The sequence below is a fragment of the Salmo salar genome, chromosome 09 (genome assembly GCF_965601325.2).
Source record: "Salmo salar chromosome 09, fSalSal1, whole genome shotgun sequence".
Taxonomy (NCBI): domain Eukaryota; kingdom Metazoa; phylum Chordata; class Actinopteri; order Salmoniformes; family Salmonidae; genus Salmo; species Salmo salar.
Genome location: NC_138299.1, coordinates 53038268 through 53063626, shown reverse-complemented (window position 1 = coordinate 53063626; position 25359 = coordinate 53038268). Strand labels below are relative to the sequence as shown.

Genomic DNA, 25359 nt, shown 5'->3' with positions numbered 1-25359 from the left:
TCACACCACTACCTAGTCACACCACTACCTAGTCACACCACTAGTACCATATAATACCTAGTCATACCACTACCTAGTCACACCACTACCTAGTCACACCACTACCTAGTCACATCACTATCTAGTCACACCACTACCTAGTCACACCACTACCTAGTCACACCACCACCACCTAGTCACACCACTACCTAGTCACACCACTACCTAGTCACACCACTAGTACCATATAATACCTAGTCACACCACTACCTAGTCACACCACTACCTAGTCACACCACTACCTAGTCACACCACTACCTAGTCACACCACTACCTAGTCACACCACTACCTAGTCACACCACTACCTAGTCACACTGCTACCTAGTCACACCACTACCTAGTCACACCGCTACCTAGTCACACCGCCACCTAGTCACACCGCTACCTAGTCACACTGCCACCTAGTCACACCACTACCTAGTCACACCACCACCTAGTCACACCACTACCTAGTCACACCACTACCTAGTCACACCACTAGTACCATATAATACCTAGTCACACCACTACCTAGTCACACCGCCACCTAGTCACACTACTACCTAGTCACACCACTAGTACCATATAATACCTAGTCACACCACTACCTAGTCACACCACTACCTAGTCACGCCACTACCTAGTCACGCCACTACCTAGTCACGCCACTACCTAGTCACACCACTACCTAGTCACACCACTACCTAGTCACACCACTAGTACCATATAATACCTAGTCACACCACTACCTAGTCACACCACTAGTACCATATAATACCTAGTCACACCACTACCTAGTCACACCACTACCTAGTCACACCACTACCTAGTCACATCACTATCTAGTCACACCACCACCTAGTCACACCACTACCTAGTCACACCACTACCTAGTCACACCACTAGTACCATATAATACCTAGTCACACCACTACCTAGTCACACCACTACCTAGTCACACCACTAGTACCATATAATACCTAGTCACACCACCACCTAGTCACACCACTACCTAGTCACACCACTACCTAGTCACACCACTAGTACCATATAATACCTAGTCACACCACTACCTAGTCACACCACTACCTAGTCACACCACTAGTACCATATAATACCTAGTCACACCACTACCTAGTCACACCACTACCTAGTCACATCACTATCTAGTCACACCACCACCTAGTCACACCACTACCTAGTCACACCACTACCTAGTCACACCACTAGTACCATATAATACCTAGTCACACCACTACCTAGTCACACCACTACCTAGTCACACCACTACCTAGTCACACCACTAGTACCATATAATACCTAGTCACACCACTACCTAGTCACACCACCACCTAGTCACACCACTACCTAGTCACACCACTAGTACCATATAATACCTAGTCACACCACTACCTAGTCACACCACTACCTAGTCACACCACTAGTACCATATAATACCTAGTCAAACCACTAACTAGTCACACCATTACCTAGTCACACCACTAGTACCATATAATACCTAGTCATACCACTACCTAGTCACACCACTACCTAGTCACACCACTACCTAGTCACATCACTATCTAGTCACACCACTGCCTAGTCACACCACTACCTAGTCACACCACCACCTAGTCACACCACTACCTAGTCACACCACCACCTAGTCACACCACCACCTAGTCACACCACCACCTAGTCACACCACTACCTAGTCACGCTGCTACCTAGTCACACCACTACCTAGTCACACCGCTACCTAGTCACACCGCCACCTAGTCACACCGCTACCTAGTCACACTGCCACCTAGTCACACCACTACCTAGTCACACCACCACCTAGTCACACCACTACCTAGTCACACCACTACCTAGTCACACCACTAGTACCATATAATACCTAGTCACACCACCACCTAGTCACACCACCACCTAGTCACACCACTACCTAGTCACACCACTAGTACCATATAATACCTAGTCACACCACTACCTAGTCACACCACTACCTAGTCACACCACTACCTAGTCACACCACTAGTACCATATAATACCTAGTCACACCACTACCTAGTCACACCACTACCTAGTCACACCACTAGTACCATATAATACCTAGTCACACCACTACCTAGTCACACCACTACCTAGTCACACCACTACCTAGTCACACCACTAGTACCATATAATACCTAGTCACACCACTACCTAGTCACACCACTACCTAGTCACACCACTAGTACCATATAATACCTAGTCACACCACTACCTAGTCACACCATTACCTAGTCACACCACTAGTACCATATAATACCTAGTCATACCACTACCTAGTCACACCACTACCTAGTCACACCACTACCTAGTCACATCACTATCTAGTCACACCACTACCTAGTCACACCACTACCTAGTCACACCACCACCACCTAGTCACACCACTACCTAGTCACACCACTACCTAGTCACACCACTACCTAGTCACACCACTACCTAGTCACATCACTATCTAGTCACACCACTACCTAGTCACACCACCACCTAGTCACACCACCACCTAGTCACATCACTACCTAGTCACACCACTACCTAGTCACACCACCACCTAGTCACACCACTACCTAATCACACCACCACCTAGTCACACCACCACCTAGTCACACCACCACCTAGTCACACCACTACCTAGTCACACCACTACCTAGTCACGCTTCTACCTAGTCACACCACTACCTAGTCACACCGCTACCTAGTCACACCGCCACCTAGTCACACCGCTACCTAGTCTAATTGCCACCTAGTCACACCACTACCTAGTCACACCACCACCTAGTCACACCCCTACCTAGTCACACCACTACCTAGTCACACCACTAGTACCATATAATACCTAGTCACACCACTACCTAGTCACACCGCCACCTAGTCACACTACTACCTAGTCACACCGCTACCTAGTCACACCACTACCTAGTCACACCACCACCTAGTCACACCACTACCTAGTCACACCACCACCTAGTCACACCACCACCTAGTCACACCACCACCTAGTCACACCACTACCTAGTCACACCACTACCTAGTCACGCTGCTACCTAGTCACACCACTACCTAGTCACACGGCTACCTAGTCACACCGCCACCTAGTCACACCGCTACCTAGTCACACTGCCACCTAGTCACACCACTACCTAGTCACACCACCACCTAGTCACACCACTACCTAGTCACACCACTACCTAGTCACACCACTAGTACCATATAATACCTAGTCACACCACTACCTAGTCACACCACTACCTAGTCACACCACTACCTAGTCACACCACTAGTACCATATAATACCTAGTCACACCACTACCTAGTCACACCACCACCTAGTCACACCACTACCTAGTCACACCACTAGTACCATATAATACCTAGTCACACCACTACCCAGTCACACCACTACCTAGTCACACCACTAGTACCATATAATACCTAGTCACACTACTAGTACCATATAATACCTAGTCACACCACTAGTACCATATAATACCTAGTCACACCACTACCTCGTCACACCACTACCTAGTTACACCACTACCTAATCACACCACTAGTACCATATAATACCTAGTCACACCACTAGTACCATATAATACCTAGTCACACCACTACCTCGTCAAACCACTAGTACCATATAATACCTAGTCACACCACTACCTAGTCACACCACTACCTAGTCACACCACTACCTAGTCACATCACTATCTAGTCACACCACCACCTAGTCACACCACTACCTAGTCACACCACCACCTAGTCACACCACCACCTAGTCACACCACTACCTAGTCACACCACCACCTAGTCACACCACTACCTAGTCACACCACTACCTAGTCACACCACTAGTACCATATAATACCTAGTCACACCACTACCTAGTCACACCACTACCTAGTCACACCACTAGTACCATATAATACCTAGTCACACCACTACCTAGTCACACCACTACCTAGTCACACCACTACCTAGTCACACCACTAGTACCATATAATACCTAGTCACACCACCACCTAGTCACACCACTACCTAGTCACACCACTAGTACCATATAATACCTAGTCACACCACTACCTAGTCACACCACCACCTAGTCACACCACTACCTAGTCACACCACTAGTACCATATAATACCTAGTCACACCACTACCTAGTCACACCACTACCTAGTCACACCACTAGTACCATATAATACCTAGTCACACCACTACCTAGTCACACCACTAGTACCATATAATACCTAGTCACCATACACACTACCTAGTCACACCACTACCTAGTCACACCACTACCTAGTTACACCACTACCTAGTCACACCACTACCTAGTCACACCACTACCTAGTCACACCACTACCTAGTCACACCACCACCTAGTCACACCACTACCTAGTCACACCACTAGTACCATATAATACCTAGTCACACCACTACCTAGTCACACCACTACCTAGTCACACCACTACCTAGTCACACCACTACCTAGTCACACCACTACCTAGTCACACCACTACCTAGTCACACCACCTACCTAGTCACACCACTACCTAGTCACACCACTACCTAGTCACACCACTAGTACCATATAATACCTAGTCACACCACTACCTAGTCACACCACTACCTAGTCACACCACTACCTAGTCACACCACTACCTAGTCACACCACCACCTAGTCACACCACCACCTAGTCACACCACCACCTAGTCACACCACTACCTAGTCACACCACCACCTAGTCACACCACTACCTAGTCACACCACTACCTAGTCACACCACTAGTACCATATAATACCTAGTCACACCACTACCTAGTCACACCACTACCTAGTCACACCACTAGTACCATATAATACCTAGTCACACCACTACCTAGTCACACCACTACCTAGTCACACCACTACCTAGTCACACCACTAGTACCATATAATACCTAGTCACACCACTACCTAGTCACACCACTACCTAGTCACACCACTAGTACCATATAATACCTAGTCACACCACTACCTAGTCACACCACCACCTAGTCACACCACTACCTAGTCACACCACTAGTACCATATAATACCTAGTCACACCACTACCCAGTCACACCACTACCTAGTCACACCACTAGTACCATATAATACCTAGTCACACTACTAGTACCATATAATACCTAGTCACACTACTAGTACCATATAATACCTAGTCACACCACGACCTCGTCACACCACTACCTAGTTACACCACTACCTAATCACACCACTAGTACCATATAATACCTAGTCACACCACTAGTACCATATAATACCTAGTCACACCACTACCTCGTCACACCACTAGTACCATATAATACCTAGTCACACCACTACCTAGTCACACCACTACCTAGTCACACCACTACCTAGTCACATCACTATCTAGTCACACCACCACCTAGTCACACCACTACCTAGTCACACCACCACCTAGTCACACCACCACCTAGTCACACCACTACCTAGTCACACCACCACCTAGTCACACCACTACCTAGTCACACCACTACCTAGTCACACCACTAGTACCATATAATACCTAGTCACACCACTACCTAGTCACACCACTACCTAGTCACACCACTAGTACCATATAATACCTAGTCACACCACTACCTAGTCACACCACTACCTAGTCACACCACTACCTAGTCACACCACTAGTACCATATAATACCTAGTCACACCACCACCTAGTCACACCACCACCTAGTCACACCACTACCTAGTCACACCACTAGTACCATATAATACCTAGTCACACCACTACCTAGTCACACCACTACCTAGTCACACCACTAGTACCATATAATACCTAGTCACACCACTACCTAGTCACACCACTACCTAGTCACACCACTAGTACCATATAATACCTATCAACCACTACCTAGTCACACCACTACCTAGTCACACCACTACCTAGTCACACCACTACCTAGTCACACCACTACCTAGTCACACCACTAGTACCATATAATACCTAGTCACACCACTACCTAGTCACACCACTACCTAGTCACACCACTACCTAGTCACATCACTATCTAGTCACACCACTACCTAGTCACACCACTAGTACCATATAATACCTAGTCACACCACTACCTAGTCACACCACTACCTAGTCACACCACTACCTAGTCACACCACTAGTACCATATAATACCTAGTCACACCACCACCTAGTCACACCACTACCTAGTCACACCACTAGTACCATATAATACCTAGTCACACCACTACCTAGTCACACCACCACCTAGTCACACCACTACCTAGTCACACCACTAGTACCATATAATACCTAGTCACACCACTACCCAGTCACACCACTACCTAGTCACACCACTAGTACCATATAATACCTAGTCACACTACTAGTACCATATAATACCTAGTCACACTACTAGTACCATATAATACCTAGTCACACCACGACCTCGTCACACCACTACCTAGTTACACCACTACCTAATCACACCACTAGTACCATATAATACCTAGTCACACCACTAGTACCATATAATACCTAGTCACACCACTACCTCGTCACACCACTAGTACCATATAATACCTAGTCACACCACTACCTAGTCACACCACTACCTAGTCACACCACTACCTAGTCACATCACTATCTAGTCACACCACCACCTAGTCACACCACTACCTAGTCACACCACCACCTAGTCACACCACCACCTAGTCACACCACTACCTAGTCACACCACCACCTAGTCACACCACTACCTAGTCACACCACTACCTAGTCACACCACTAGTACCATATAATACCTAGTCACACCACTACCTAGTCACACCACTACCTAGTCACACCACTAGTACCATATAATACCTAGTCACACCACTACCTAGTCACACCACTACCTAGTCACACCACTACCTAGTCACACCACTAGTACCATATAATACCTAGTCACACCACCACCTAGTCACACCACCACCTAGTCACACCACTACCTAGTCACACCACTAGTACCATATAATACCTAGTCACACCACTACCTAGTCACACCACTACCTAGTCACACCACTAGTACCATATAATACCTAGTCACACCACTACCTAGTCACACCATTACCTAGTCACACCACTAGTACCATATAATACCTAATCATACCACTACCTAGTCACACCACTACCTAGTCACACCACTACCTAGTCACATCACTATCTAGTCACACCACTGTAGCACACACTACCTAGTCACACCACCACCTAGTCACACCACTACCTGGTCACACCACTACCTAGTCACACCACTAGTACCATATAATACCTAGTCACACCACTACCTAGTCACACCACTACATAGTCACACCACTACCTAGTCACACCACTATCTAGTCACACCACTACCTAGTCACACCACTACCTAGTCACACCACTACCTAGTCACGCTGCTACCTAGTCACACCACTACCTAGTCACACCGCTACCTAGTCACACCGCCACCTAGTCACACCGCTACCTAGTCACACTGCCACCTAGTCACACCACTACCTAGTCACACCACCACCTAGTCACACCCCTACCTAGTCACACCACTACCTAGTCACACCACTAGTACCATATAATACCTAGTCACACCACTACCTAGTCACACCGCCACCTAGTCACACTACTACCTAGTCACACCACTAGTACCATATAATACCTAGTCACACCACTACCCAGTCACACCACTACCTAGTCACACCACTAGTACCATATAATACCTAGTCACACTACTAGTACCATATAATACCTAGTCACACCACTAGTACCATATAATACCTAGTCACACCACTACCTCGTCACACCACTACCTAGTTACACCACTACCTAATCACACCACTAGTACCATATAATACCTAGTCACACCACTAGTACCATATAATACCTAGTCACACCACTACCTCGTCACACCACTAGTACCATATAATACCTAGTCACACCACTACCTAGTCACACCACTACCTAGTCACACCACTACCTAGTCACATCACTATCTAGTCACACCACCACCTAGTCACACCACTACCTAGTCACACCACTACCTAGTCACACCACTAGTACCATATAATACCTAGTCACACCACTACCTAGTCACACCACTACCTAGTCACACCACTACCTAGTCACACCACTAGTACCATATAATACCTAGTCACACCACTACCTAGTCACACCACTACCTAGTCACACCACTAGTACCATATAATACCTAGTCACACCACTACCTAGCCACATAACTACCTAGTCACACCACTACCTAGTCACACCACTACCTAGTCACACCACTACCTAGTCACATCACTATCTAGTCACACCACTACCTAGTCACACCACTACCTAGTCACACCACCACCTAGTCACACCACTACCTAGTCACACCACCACCTAGTCACACCACCACCTAGTCACACCACCACCTAGTCACACCACTACCTAGTCACGCTGCTACCTAGTCACACCACTACCTAGTCACACCGCTACCTAGTCACACCGCCACCTAGTCACACCGCTACCTAGTCACACTGCCACCTAGTCACACCACTACCTAGTCACACCACCACCTAGTCACACCACTACCTAGTCACACCACTACCTAGTCACACCACTAGTACCATATAATACCTAGTCACACCACCACCTAGTCACACCACCACCTAGTCACACCACTACCTAGTCACACCACTAGTACCATATAATACCTAGTCACACCACTACCTAGTCACACCACTACCTAGTCACACCACTACCTAGTCACACCACTAGTACCATATAATACCTAGTCACACCACTACCTAGTCACACCATTACCTAGTCACACCACTAGTACCATATAATACCTAGTCATACCACTACCTAGTCACACCACTACCTAGTCACACCACTACCTAGTCACACCACTAGTACCATATAATACCTAGTCACACCACTACCTAGTCACACCACTACCTAGTCACACCACTACCTAGTCACACCACTAGTACCATATAATACCTAGTCACACCACTACCTAGTCACACCATTACCTAGTCACACCACTAGTACCATATAATACCTAGTCATACCACTACCTAGTCACACCACTACCTAGTCACACCACTACCTAGTCACATCACTATCTAGTCACACCACTGCCTAGTCACACCACTACCTAGTCACACCACCACCACCTAGTCACACCACTACCTGGTCACACCACTACCTAGTCACACCACTACCTAGTCACACCACTACCTAGTCACATCACTATCTAGACACACCACTACCTAGTCACACCACCACCTAGTCACACCACCACCTAGTCACATCACTATCTAGTCACACCACTACCTAGTCACACCACCACCTAGTCACACCACTACCTAGTCACACCACCACCTAGTCACACCACCACCTAGTCACACCACCACCTAGTCACACCACTACCTAGTCACACCACTACCTAGTCACGCTGCTACCTAGTCACACCACTACCTAGTCACACCGCTACCTAGTCACACCGCCACCTAGTCACACCGCTACCTAGTCACACTGCCACCTAGTCACACCACTACCTAGTCACACCACCACCTAGTCACACCACTACCTAGTCACACCACTACCTAGTCACACCACTAGTACCATATAATACCTAGTCACACCACTACCTAGTCACACCGCCACCTAGTCACACTACTACCTAGTCACACCGCTACCTAGTCACACCACTACCTAGTCACACCACCACCTAGTCACACCACTACCTAGTCACACCAACACCTAGTCACACCACCACCTAGTCACACCACCACCTAGTCACACCACTACCTAGTCACACCACTACCTAGTCACGCTGCTACCTAGTCACACCACTACCTAGTCACACGGCTACCTAGTCACACCGCCACCTAGTCACACCGCTACCTAGTCACACTGCCACCTAGTCACACCACTACCTAGTCACACCACCACCTAGTCACACCACTACCTAGTCACACCACTACCTAGTCACACCACTAGTACCATATAATACCTAGTCACACCACTACCTAGTCACACCACTACCTAGTCACACCACTAGTACCATATAATACCTAGTCACACCACTACCTAGTCACACCACCACCTAGTCACACCACTACCTAGTCACACCACTAGTACCATATAATACCTAGTCACACCACTACCCAGTCACACCACTACCTAGTCACACCACTAGTACCATATAATACCTAGTCACACTACTAGTACCATATAATACCTAGTCACACCACTAGTACCATATAATACCTAGTCACACCACGACCTCGTCACACCACTACCTAGTTACACCACTACCTAATCACACCACTAGTACCATATAATACCTAGTCACACCACTAGTACCATATAATACCTAGTCACACCACTACCTCGTCACACCACTAGTACCATATAATACCTAGTCACACCACTACCTAGTCACACCACTACCTAGTCACACCACTACCTAGTCACATCACTATCTAGTCACACCACCACCTAGTCACACCACTACCTAGTCACACCACCACCTAGTCACACCACCACCTAGTCACACCACTACCTAGTCACACCACCACCTAGTCACACCACTACCTAGTCACACCACTAGTACCATATAATACCTAGTCACACCACTACCTAGTCACACCACTACCTAGTCACACCACTAGTACCATATAATACCTAGTCACACCACTACCTAGTCACACCACTACCTAGTCACACCACTACCTAGTCACACCACTAGTACCATATAATACCTAGTCACACCACCACCTAGTCACACCACCACCTAGTCACACCACTACCTAGTCACACCACTAGTACCATATAATACCTAGTCACACCACTACCTAGTCACACCACTACCTAGTCACACCACTAGTACCATATAATACCTAGTCACACCACTACCTAGTCACACCATTACCTAGTCACACCACTAGTACCATATAATCACCTAAGTCATACCACTACCTAGTCACACCACTACCTAGTCACACCACTACCTAGTCACACCACTATCTAGTCACACCACTGACCTAGACACACCACTACCTAGTCACACCACCACCACCTAGTCACACCACTACCTAGTCACACCACTACCTAGTCACACCACTAGTACCATATAATACCTAGTCACACCACTACCTAGTCACACCACTACATAGTCACACCACTACCTAGTCACACCACTATCTAGTCACACCACTACCTAGTCACACCACTACCTAGTCACACCACTACCTAGTCACGCTGCTACCTAGTCACACCACTACCTAGTCACACCGCTACCTAGTCACACCGCCACCTAGTCACACCGCTACCTAGTCACACTGCCACCTAGTCACACCACTACCTAGTCACACCACCACCTAGTCACACCCCTACCTAGTCACACCACTACCTAGTCACACCACTAGTACCATATAATACCTAGTCACACCACTACCTAGTCACACCGCCACCTAGTCACACTACTACCTAGTCACACCACTAGTACCATATAATACCTAGTCACACCACTACCCAGTCACACCACTACCTAGTCACACCACTAGTACCATATAATACCTAGTCACACTACTAGTACCATATAATACCTAGTCACACCACTAGTACCATATAATACCTAGTCACACCACTACCTCGTCACACCACTACCTAGTTACACCACTACCTAATCACACCACTAGTACCATATAATACCTAGTCACACCACTAGTACCATATAATACCTAGTCACACCACTACCTCGTCACACCACTAGTACCATATAATACCTAGTCACACCACTACCTAGTCACACCACTACCTAGTCACACCACTACCTAGTCACATCACTATCTAGTCACACCACCACCTAGTCACACCACTACCTAGTCACACCACTACCTAGTCACACCACTAGTACCATATAATACCTAGTCACACCACTACCTAGTCACACCACTACCTAGTCACACCACTAGTACCATATAATACCTAGTCACACCACTACCTAGTCACACCACTACCTAGTCACACCACTACCTAGTCACACCACTAGTACCATATAATACCTAGTCACACCACCACCTAGTCACACCACCACCTAGTCACACCACTACCTAGTCACACCACTAGTACCATATAATACCTAGTCACACCACTACCTAGTCACACCACTACCTAGTCACACCACTAGTACCATATAATACCTAGTCACACCACTACCTAGTCACACCATTACCTAGTCACACCACTAGTACCATATAATACCTAGTCACACCACTACCTAGTCACACCACTACCTAGTCACACCACTACCTAGTCACACCACTACCTAGTCACATCACTATCTAGTCACACCACTGCCTAGTCACACCACTACCTAGTCACACCACCACCACCTAGTCACACCACTACCTGGTCACACCACTACCTAGTCACACCACTACCTAGTCACACCACTACCTAGTCACATCACTATCTAGACACACCACTACCTAGTCACACCACCACCTAGTCACACCACCACCTAGTCACATCACTATCTAGTCACACCACTACCTAGTCACACCACCACCTAGTCACACCACCACCTAGTCACACCACCACCTAGTCACACCACTACCTAGTCACACCACTACCTAGTCACGCTGCTACCTAGTCACACCACTACCTAGTCACACCACTACCTAGTCACACCGCCACCTAGTCACACCGCTACCTAGTCACACTGCCACCTAGTCACACCACTACCTAGTCACACCACCACCTAGTCACACCACTACCTAGTCACACCACTACCTAGTCACACCACTAGTACCATATAATACCTAGTCACACCACCACCTAGTCACACCACCACCTAGTCACACCACTACCTAGTCACACCACTAGTACCATATAATACCTAGTCACACCACTACCTAGTCACACCACTACCTAGTCACACCACTACCTAGTCACACCACTAGTACCATATAATACCTAGTCACACCACTACCTAGTCACACCATTACCTAGTCACACCACTAGTACCATATAATACCTAGTCATACCACTACCTAGTCACACCACTACCTAGTCACACCACTACCTAGTCACACCACTAGTACCATATAATACCTAGTCACACCACTACCTAGTCACACCACTACCTAGTCACACCACTACCTAGTCACACCACTAGTACCATATAATACCTAGTCACACCACTACCTAGTCACACCATTACCTAGTCACACCACTAGTACCATATAATACCTAGTCATACCACTACCTAGTCACACCACTACCTAGTCACACCACTACCTAGTCACATCACTATCTAGTCACACCACTGCCTAGTCACACCACTACCTAGTCACACCACCACCACCTAGTCACACCACTACCTGGTCACACCACTACCTAGTCACACCACTACCTAGTCACACCACTACCTAGTCACATCACTATCTAGACACACCACTACCTAGTCACACCACCACCTAGTCACACCACCACCTAGTCACATCACTATCTAGTCACACCACTACCTAGTCACACCACCACCTAGTCACACCACTACCTAATCACACCACCACCTAGTCACACCACCACCTAGTCACACCACCACCTAGTCACACCACTACCTAGTCACACCACTACCTAGTCACGCTGCTACCTAGTCACACCACTACCTAGTCACACCGCTACCTAGTCACACCGCCACCTAGTCACACCGCTACCTAGTCACACTGCCACCTAGTCACACCACTACCTAGTCACACCACCACCTAGTCACACCCCTACCTAGTCACACCACTACCTAGTCACACCACTAGTACCATATAATACCTAGTCACACCACTACCTAGTCACACCGCCACCTAGTCACACTACTACCTAGTCACACCGCTACCTAGTCACACCACTACCTAGTCACACCACCACCTAGTCACACCACTACCTAGTCACACCAACACCTAGTCACACCACCACCTAGTCACACCACCACCTAGTCACACCACTACCTAGTCACACCACTACCTAGTCACGCTGCTACCTAGTCACACCACTACCTAGTCACACGGCTACCTAGTCACACCGCCACCTAGTCACACCGCTACCTAGTCACACTGCCACCTAGTCACACCACTACCTAGTCACACCACCACCTAGTCACACCACTACCTAGTCACACCACTACCTAGTCACACCACTAGTACCATATAATACCTAGTCACACCACTACCTAGTCACACCACTACCTAGTCACACCACTACCTAGTCACACCACTAGTACCATATAATACCTAGTCACACCACTACCTAGTCACACCACCACCTAGTCACACCACTACCTAGTCACACCACTAGTACCATATAATACCTAGTCACACCACTACCCAGTCACACCACTACCTAGTCACACCACTAGTACCATATAATACCTAGTCACACTACTAGTACCATATAATACCTAGTCACACCACTAGTACCATATAATACCTAGTCACACCACGACCTCGTCACACCACTACCTAGTTACACCACTACCTAATCACACCACTAGTACCATATAATACCTAGTCACACCACTAGTACCATATAATACCTAGTCACACCACTACCTCGTCACACCACTAGTACCATATAATACCTAGTCACACCACTACCTAGTCACACCACTACCTAGTCACACCACTACCTAGTCACACCACTACCTAGTCACACCACCACCTAGTCACACCACTACCTAGTCACACCACCACCTAGTCACACCACCACCTAGTCACACCACTACCTAGTCACACCACCACCTAGTCACACCACTACCTAGTCACACCACTACCTAGTCACACCACTAGTACCATATAATACCTAGTCACACCACTACCTAGTCACACCACTACCTAGTCACACCACTAGTACCATATAATACCTAGTCACACCACTACCTAGTCACACCACTACCTAGTCACACCACTACCTAGTCACACCACTACCTAGTCACACCACTAGTACCATATAATACCTAGTCACACCACTACCTAGTCACACCACTACCTAGTCACACCACTAGTACCATATAATACCTAGTCACACCACTACCTAGTCACACCACTACCTAGTCACACCACTACCTAGTCACACCACTAGTACCATATAATACCTAGTCACACCACCACCTAGTCACACCACCACCTAGTCACACCACTACCTAGTCACACCACTAGTACCATATAATACCTAGTCACACCACTACCTAGTCACACCACTACCTAGTCACACCACTAGTACCATATAATACCTAGTCACACCACTACCTAGTCACACCATTACCTAGTCACACCACTAGTACCATATAATACCTAATCATACCACTACCTAGTCACACCACTACCTAGTCACACCACTACCTAGTCACACCACTATCTAGTCACACCACTACCTAGTCACACCACTACCTAGTCACACCACTACCTAGTCACGCTGCTACCTAGTCACACCACTACCTAGTCACACCGCTACCTAGTCACACCGCCACCTAGTCACACCGCTACCTAGTCACACTGCCACCTAGTCACACCACTACCTAGTCACACCACCAACTAGTCACACCCCTACCTAGTCACACCACTACCTAGTCACACCACTAGTACCATATAATACCTAGTCACACCACTACCTAGTCACACCGCCACCTAGTCACACTACTACCTAGTCACACCACTAGTACCATATAATACCTAGTCACACCACTACCCAGTCACACCACTACCTAGTCACACCACTAGTACCATATAATACCTAGTCACACCTACCTAGTCACCATATAATACCTAGTCACACCACTACCTAGTCACACCACTACCTAGTCACACCACTACCTCGTCACACCACTAGTACCATATAATACCTAGTCACACCACTACCTAGTCACACCACTACCTAGTCACACCACTACCTAGTCACATCACTATCTAGTCACACCACCACCTAGTCACACCACTACCTAGTCACACCACCACCTAGTCACACCACCACCTAGTCACACCACTACCTAGTCACACCACCACCTAGTCACACCACTACCTAGTCACACCACTACCTAGTCACACCACTAGTACCATATAATACCTAGTCACACCACTACCTAGTCACACCACTACCTAGTCACACCACTAGTACCATATAATACCTAGTCACACCACTACCTAGTCACACCACTACCTAGTCACACCACTACCTAGTCACACCACTACCTAGTCACACCACTAGTACCATATAATACCTAGTCACACCACTACCTAGTCACACCACTACCTAGTCACACCACTAGTACCATATAATACCTAGTCACACCACTACCTAGTCACACCACTACCTAGTCACACCACTACCTAGTCACACCACTAGTACCATATAATACCTAGTCACACCACCACCTAGTCACACCACCACCTAGTCACACCACTACCTAGTCACACCACTAGTACCATATAATACCTAGTCACACCACTACCTAGTCACACCACTACCTAGTCACACCACTAGTACCATATAATACCTAGTCACACCACTACCTAGTCACACCATTACCTAGTCACACCACTAGTACCATATAATACCTAATCATACCACTACCTAGTCACACCACTACCTAGTCACACCACTACCTAGTCACACCACTATCTAGTCACACCACTACCTAGTCACACCACTACCTAGTCACACCACTACCTAGTCACGCTGCTACATAGTCACACCACTACCTAGTCACACCGCTACCTAGTCACACCGCCACCTAGTCACACCGCTACCTAGTCACACTGCCACCTAGTCACACCACTACCTAGTCACACCACCAACTAGTCACACCCCTACCTAGTCACACCACTACCTAGTCACACCACTAGTACCATATAATACCTAGTCACACCACTACCTAGTCACACCGCCACCTAGTCACACTACTACCTAGTCACACCACTAGTACCATATAATACCTAGTCACACCACTACCCAGTCACACCACTACCTAGTCACACCACTAGTACCATATAATACCTAGTCACACTACTAGTACCATATAATACCTAGTCACACCACTAGTACCATATAATCCCTAGTCACACCACTCCCTCGTCACACCACTACCTAGTTACACCACTACCTAATCACACCACTAGTACCATATAATACCTAGTCACACCACTAGTACCATATAATACCTAGTCACACCACTACCTCGTCACACCACTAGTACCATATAATACCTAGTCACACCACTACCTAGTCACACCACTACCTAGTCACACCACTACCTAGTCACATCACTATCTAGTCACACCACCACCTAGTCACACCACTACCTAGTCACACCACTACCTAGTCACACCACTAGTACCATATAATACCTAGTCACACCACTACCTAGTCACACCACTACCTAGTCACACCACTAGTACCATATAATACCTAGTCACACCACTACCTAGTCACACCACTACCTAGTCACACCACTAGTACCATATAATACCTAGTCACACCACTACCTAGTCACACCATTACCTAGTCACACCACTAGTACCATATAATACCTAGTCATACCACTACCTAGTCACACCACTACCTAGTCACACCACTACCTAGTCACATCACTATCTAGTCACACCACTGCCTAGTCACACCACTACCTAGTCACACCACCACCACCTAGTCACACCACTACCTGGTCACACCACTACCTAGTCACACCACTACCTAGTCACACCACTACCTAGTCACATCACTATCTAGACACACCACCACCTAGTCACACCACCACCTAGTCACACCACCACCTAGTCACATCACTATCTAGTCACACCACTACCTAGTCACACCACCACCTAGTCACACCACCACCTAGTCACGCCACCACCTAGTCACGCCACTACCTAGTCACACCACTACCTAGTCACGCTGCTACCTAGTCACACCACTACCTAGTCACACCACTACCTAGTCACACCGCCACCTAGTCACACCGCTACCTAGTCACACTGCCACCTAGTCACACCACTACCTAGTCACACCACCACCTAGTCACACCACTACCTAGTCACACCACTACCTAGTCACACCACTAGTACCATATAATACCTAGTCACACCACCACCTAGTCACACCACCACCTAGTCACACCACTACCTAGTCACACCACTAGTACCATATAATACCTAGTCACACCACTACCTAGTCACACCACTACCTAGTCACACCACTACCTAGTCACACCACTAGTAACATATAATACCTAGTCACACCACTACCTAGTCACACCATTACCTAGTCACACCACTAGTACCATATAATACCTAGTCATACCACTACCTAGTCACACCACTACCTAGTCACACCACTACCTAGTCACACCACTAGTACCATATAATACCTAGTCACACCACTACCTAGTCACACCACTACCTAGTCACACCACTAGTACCATATAATACCTAGTCACACCACTACCTAGTCACACCACCACCTAGTCACACCACTACCTAATCACACCACCACCTAGTCACACCACCACCTAGTCACACCACCACCTAGTCACACCACTACCTAGTCACACCACTACCTAGTCACGCTGCTACCTAGTCACACCACTACCTAGTCACACCGCTACCTAGTCACACCGCCACCTAGTCACACCGCTACCTAGTCACACTGCCACCTAGTCACACCACTACCTAGTCACACCACCACCTAGTCACACCCCTACCTAGTCACACCACTACCTAGTCACACCACTAGTACCATATAATACCTAGTCACACCACTACCTACTCACACCGCCACCTAGTCACACTACTACCTAGTCACACCGCTACCTAGTCACACCACTACCTAGTCACACCACCACCTAGTCACACCACTACCTAGTCACACCAACACCTAGTCACACCACCACCTAGTCACACCACCACCTAGTCACACCACTACCTAGTCACACCACTACCTAGTCACGCTGCTACCTAGTCACACCACTACCTAGTCACACGGCTACCTAGTCACACCGCCACCTAGTCACACCGCTACCTAGTCACACTGCCACCTAGTCACACCACTACCTAGTCACACCACCACCTAGTCACACCACTACCTAGTCACACCACTACCTAGTCACACCACTAGTACCATATAATACCTAGTCACACCACTACCTAGTCACACCACTACCTAGTCACACCACTACCTAGTCACACCACTAGTACCATATAATACCTAGTCACACCACTACCTAGTCACACCACCACCTAGTCACACCACTACCTAGTCACACCACTAGTACCATATAATACCTAGTCACACCACTACCCAGTCACACCACTACCTAGTCACACCACTAGTACCATATAATACCTAGTCACACTACTAGTACCATATAATACCTAGTCACACCACTAGTACCATATAATACCTAGTCACACCACGACCTCGTCACACCACTACCTAGTTACACCACTACCTAATCACACCACTAGTACCATATAATACCTAGTCACACCACTAGTACCATATAATACCTAGTCACACCACTACCTCGTCACACCACTAGTACCATATAATACCTAGTCACACCACTACCTAGTCACACCACTACCTAGTCACACCACTACCTAGTCACATCACTATCTAGTCACACCACCACCTAGTCACACCACTACCTAGTCACACCACCACCTAGTCACACCACCACCTAGTCACACCACTACCTAGTCACACCACCACCTAGTCACACCACTACCTAGTCACACCACTACCTAGTCACACCACTAGTACCATATAATACCTAGTCACACCACTACCTAGTCACACCACTACCTAGTCACACCACTAGTACCATCATAATACCTAGTCACACCACTGACCTAGTCACACCACTACCTAGTCACACCACTAGTACCATATAATACCTAGTCACACCACTACCTAGTCACACCACTACCTAGTCACACCACTACCTAGTCACACCACTACCTAGTCACACCACTACCTAGTCACACCACTACCTAGTCACACCACTACCTAGTCACACCACCACCTAGTCACACCACTACCTAGTCACACCACCCTAGTCACCACTATCAATACCTAGTCACACCACTACCTAGTCACACCACTACCTAGTCACACCACTAGTACCATATAATACCTAGTCACACCACTACCTAGTCACACCATTACCTAGTCACACCACTAGTACCATATAATACCTAGTCATACCACTACCTAGTCACACCACTACCTAGTCACACCACTACCTAGTCACATCACTATCTAGTCACACCACTGCCTAGTCACACCACTACCTAGTCACACCACCACCACCTAGTCACACCACTACCTGGTCACACCACTACCTAGTCACACCACTACCTAGTCACACCACTACCTAGTCACATCACTATCTAGACACACCACTACCTAGTCACACCACCACCTAGTCACACCACCACCTAGTCACATCACTATCTAGTCACACCACTACCTAGTCACACCACCACCTAGTCACACCACCACCTAGTCACACCACCACCTAGTCACACCACCACCTAGTCACACCACTACCTAGTCACACCACTACCTAGTCACGCTGCTACCTAGTCACACCACTACCTAGTCACACCACTACCTAGTCACACCGCCACCTAGTCACACCGCTACCTAGTCACACTGCCACCTAGTCACACCACTACCTAGTCACACCACCACCTAGTCACACCACTACCTAGTCACACCACTACCTAGTCACACCACTAGTACCATATAATACCTAGTCACACCACCACCTAGTCACACCACCACCTAGTCACACCACTACCTAGTCACACCACTAGTACCATATAATACCTAGTCACACCACTACCTAGTCACACCACTACCTAGTCACACCACTACCTAGTCACACCACTAGTAACATATAATACCTAGTCACACCACTACCTAGTCACACCATTACCTAGTCACACCACTAGTACCATATAATACCTAGTCATACCACTACCTAGTCACACCACTACCTAGTCACACCACTACCTAGTCACACCACTAGTACCATATAATACCTAGTCACACCACTACCTAGTCACACCACTACCTAGTCACACCACTAGTACCATATAATACCTAGTCACACCACTACCTAGTCACACCACCACCTAGTCACACCACTACCTAATCACACCACCACCTAGTCACACCACCACCTAGTCACACCACCACCTAGTCACACCACTACCTAGTCACACCACTACCTAGTCACGCTGCTACCTAGTCACACCACTACCTAGTCACACCGCTACCTAGTCACACCGCCACCTAGTCACACCGCTACCTAGTCACACTGCCACCTAGTCACACCACTACCTAGTCACACCACCACCTAGTCACACCCCTACCTAGTCACACCACTACCTAGTCACACCACTAGTACCATATAATACCTAGTCACACCACTACCTAGTCACACCGCCACCTAGTCACACTACTACCTAGTCACACCGCTACCTAGTCACACCACTACCTAGTCACACCACCACCTAGTCACACCACCACCTAGTCACCCACCACCACCACCTAGTCACACCACCACCTAGTCACACCACCACCTAGTCACACCACTACCTAGTCACACCACTACCTAGTCACGCTGCTACCTAGTCACACCACTACCTAGTCACACGGCTACCTAGTCACACCGCCACCTAGTCACACCGCTACCTAGTCACACTGCCACCTAGTCACACCACTACCTAGTCACACCACCACCTAGTCACACCACTACCTAGTCACACCACTACCTAGTCACACCACTAGTACCATATAATACCTAGTCACACCACTACCTAGTCACACCACTACCTAGTCACACCACTACCTAGTCACACCACTAGTACCATATAATACCTAGTCACACCACTACCTAGTCACACCACCACCTAGTCACACCACTACCTAGTCACACCACTAGTACCATATAATACCTAGTCACACCACTACCCAGTCACACCACTACCTAGTCACACCACTAGTACCATATAATACCTAGTCACACTACTAGTACCATATAATACCTAGTCACACCACTAGTACCATATAATACCTAGTCACACCACGACCTCGTCACACCACTACCTAGTTACACCACTACCTAATCACACCACTAGTACCATATAATACCTAGTCACACCACTAGTACCATATAATACCTAGTCACACCACTACCTCGTCACACCACTAGTACCATATAATACCTAGTCACACCACTACCTAGTCACACCACTACCTAGTCACACCACTACCTAGTCACATCACTATCTAGTCACACCACCACCTAGTCACACCACTACCTAGTCACACCACCACCTAGTCACACCACCACCTAGTCACACCACTACCTAGTCACACCACCACCTAGTCACACCACTACCTAGTCACACCACTACCTAGTCACACCACTAGTACCATATAATACCTAGTCACACCACTACCTAGTCACACCACTACCTAGTCACACCACTACCTAGTCACACCACTAGTACCATATAATACCTAGTCACACCACTACCTAGTCACACCACTACCTAGTCACACCACTAGTACCATATAATACCTAGTCACACCACTACCTAGTCACACCACTACCTAGTCACACCACTACCTAGTCACACCACTAGTACCATATAATACCTAGTCACACCACCACCTAGTCACACCACCACCTAGTCACACCACTACCTAGTCACACCACTAGTACCATATAATACCTAGTCACACCACTACCTAGTCACACCACTACCTAGTCACACCACTAGTACCATATAATACCTAGTCACACCACTACCTAGTCACACCATTACCTAGTCACACCACTAGTACCATATAATACCTAGTCATACCACTACCTAGTCACACCACTACCTAGTCACACCACTACCTAGTCACATCACTATCTAGTCACACCACTGCCTAGTCACACCACTACCTAGTCACACCACCACCACCTAGTCACACCACTACCTGGTCACACCACTACCTAGTCACACCACTACCTAGTCACACCACTACCTAGTCACATCACTATCTAGACACACCACTACCTAGTCACACCACCACCTAGTCACACCACCACCTAGTCACATCACTATCTAGTCACACCACTACCTAGTCACACCACCACCTAGTCACACCACCACCTAGTCACACCACCACCTAGTCACACCACCACCTAGTCACACCACTACCTAGTCACACCACTACCTAGTCACGCTGCTACCTAGTCACACCACTACCTAGTCACACCGCTACCTAGTCACACCGCCACCTAGTCACACCGCTACCTAGTCACACTGCCACCTAGTCACACCACTACCTAGTCACACCACCACCTAGTCACACCACTACCTAGTCACACCACTACCTAGTCACACCACTAGTACCATATAATACCTAGTCACACCACCACCTAGTCACACCACCACCTAGTCACACCACTACCTAGTCACACCACTAGTACCATATAATACCTAGTCACACCACTACCTAGTCACACCACTACCTAGTCACACCACTACCTAGTCACACCACTAGTACATATAATACCTAGTCACACCACTACCTAGTCACACCATTACCTAGTCACACCACTAGTACCATATAATACCTAGTCATACCACTACCTAGTCACACCACTACCTAGTCACACCACTACCTAGTCACATCACTACCTAGTCACACCATACCTAGTCACACCACTAGTACCATATAATACCTAGTCACACCACCACCTAGTCACACACTACCTAGTCACACCACTACCTAGTCACACCACTACCTAGTCACACCACTACCTAGTCACACCGCTACCTAGTCACACCGCCACCTAGTCACACCGCTACCTAGTCACACTGCCACCTAGTCACACCACTACCTAGTCACACCACCACCTAGTCACACCACTACCTAGTCACACCACTACCTAGTCACACCACTAGTACCATATAATACCTAGTCACACCACTACCTAGTCACACCGCCACCTAGTCACACTACTACCTAGTCACACCGCTACCTAGTCACACCACTACCTAGTCACACCACCACCTAGTCACACCACTACCTAGTCACACCACACCTAGTCACACCACCACCTAGTCACACCACCACCTAGTCACACCACTACCTAGTCACACCACTACCTAGTCACGCTGCTACCTAGTCACACCACTACCTAGTCACACGGCTACCTAGTCACACCGCCACCTAGTCACACCGCTACCTAGTCACACTGCCACCTAGTCACACCACTACCTAGTCACACCACCACCTAGTCACACCACTACCTAGTCACACCACTACCTAGTCACACCACTAGTACCATATAATACCTAGTCACACCACTACCTAGTCACACCACTACCTAGTCACACCACTACCTAGTCACACCACTAGTACCATATAATACCTAGTCACACCACTACCTAGTCACACCACCACCTAGTCACACCACTACCTAGTCACACCACTAGTACCATATAATACCTAGTCACACCACTACCCAGTCACACCACTACCTAGTCACACCACTAGTACCATATAATACCTAGTCACACTACTAGTACCATATAATACCTAGTCACACCACTAGTACCATATAATACCTAGTCACACCACGACCTCGTCACACCACTACCTAGTTACACCACTACCTAATCACACCACTAGTACCATATAATACCTAGTCACACCACTAGTACCATATAATACCTAGTCACACCACTACCTCGTCACACCACTAGTACCATATAATACCTAGTCACACCACTACCTAGTCACACCACTACCTAGTCACACCACTACCTAGTCACATCACTATCTAGTCACACCACCACCTAGTCACACCACTACCTAGTCACACCACCACCTAGTCACACCACCACCTAGTCACACCACTACCTAGTCACACCACCACCTAGTCACACCACTACCTAGTCACACCACTACCTAGTCACACCACTAGTACCATATAATACCTAGTCACACCACTACCTAGTCACACCACTACCTAGTCACATCACTATCTAGTCACACCACCACCTAGTCACACCACTACCTAGTCACACCACTACCTAGTCACACCACTAGTACCATATAATACCTAGTCACACCACTACCTAGTCACACCACTACCTAGTCACACCACTAGTA

The 25359-nt window shown here is 47.7% G+C and overlaps 1 protein-coding gene and 1 long non-coding RNA gene across 8 annotated transcripts in view; both read right to left on the bottom strand.

Annotated features, from left to right (window-relative positions):
* The window catches only part of slc39a8 (solute carrier family 39 member 8), a 96881-nt gene that overhangs the window by 36884 nt on the left and 34638 nt on the right, over positions 1-25359 (bottom strand). The window lies entirely within an intron of this gene.
* Positions 15939-23743, bottom strand: LOC145858022 (uncharacterized). Of its 6 annotated transcripts, none has more exons than XR_014378773.1 (4): positions 22108-23743; positions 20674-21644; positions 17305-19881; positions 15939-17198 (listed from the first exon to the last, which is right to left on the bottom strand). It is a non-coding gene; the product is annotated as an uncharacterized LOC145858022 (long non-coding RNA). The 6 variants fall into 6 exon arrangements; XR_014378774.1 differs by lacking the exon at positions 15939-17198 and having other exon boundaries at positions 17208-18964; positions 19423-19881; XR_014378775.1 differs by lacking the exon at positions 15939-17198 and having other exon boundaries at positions 17208-19570; positions 19677-19881.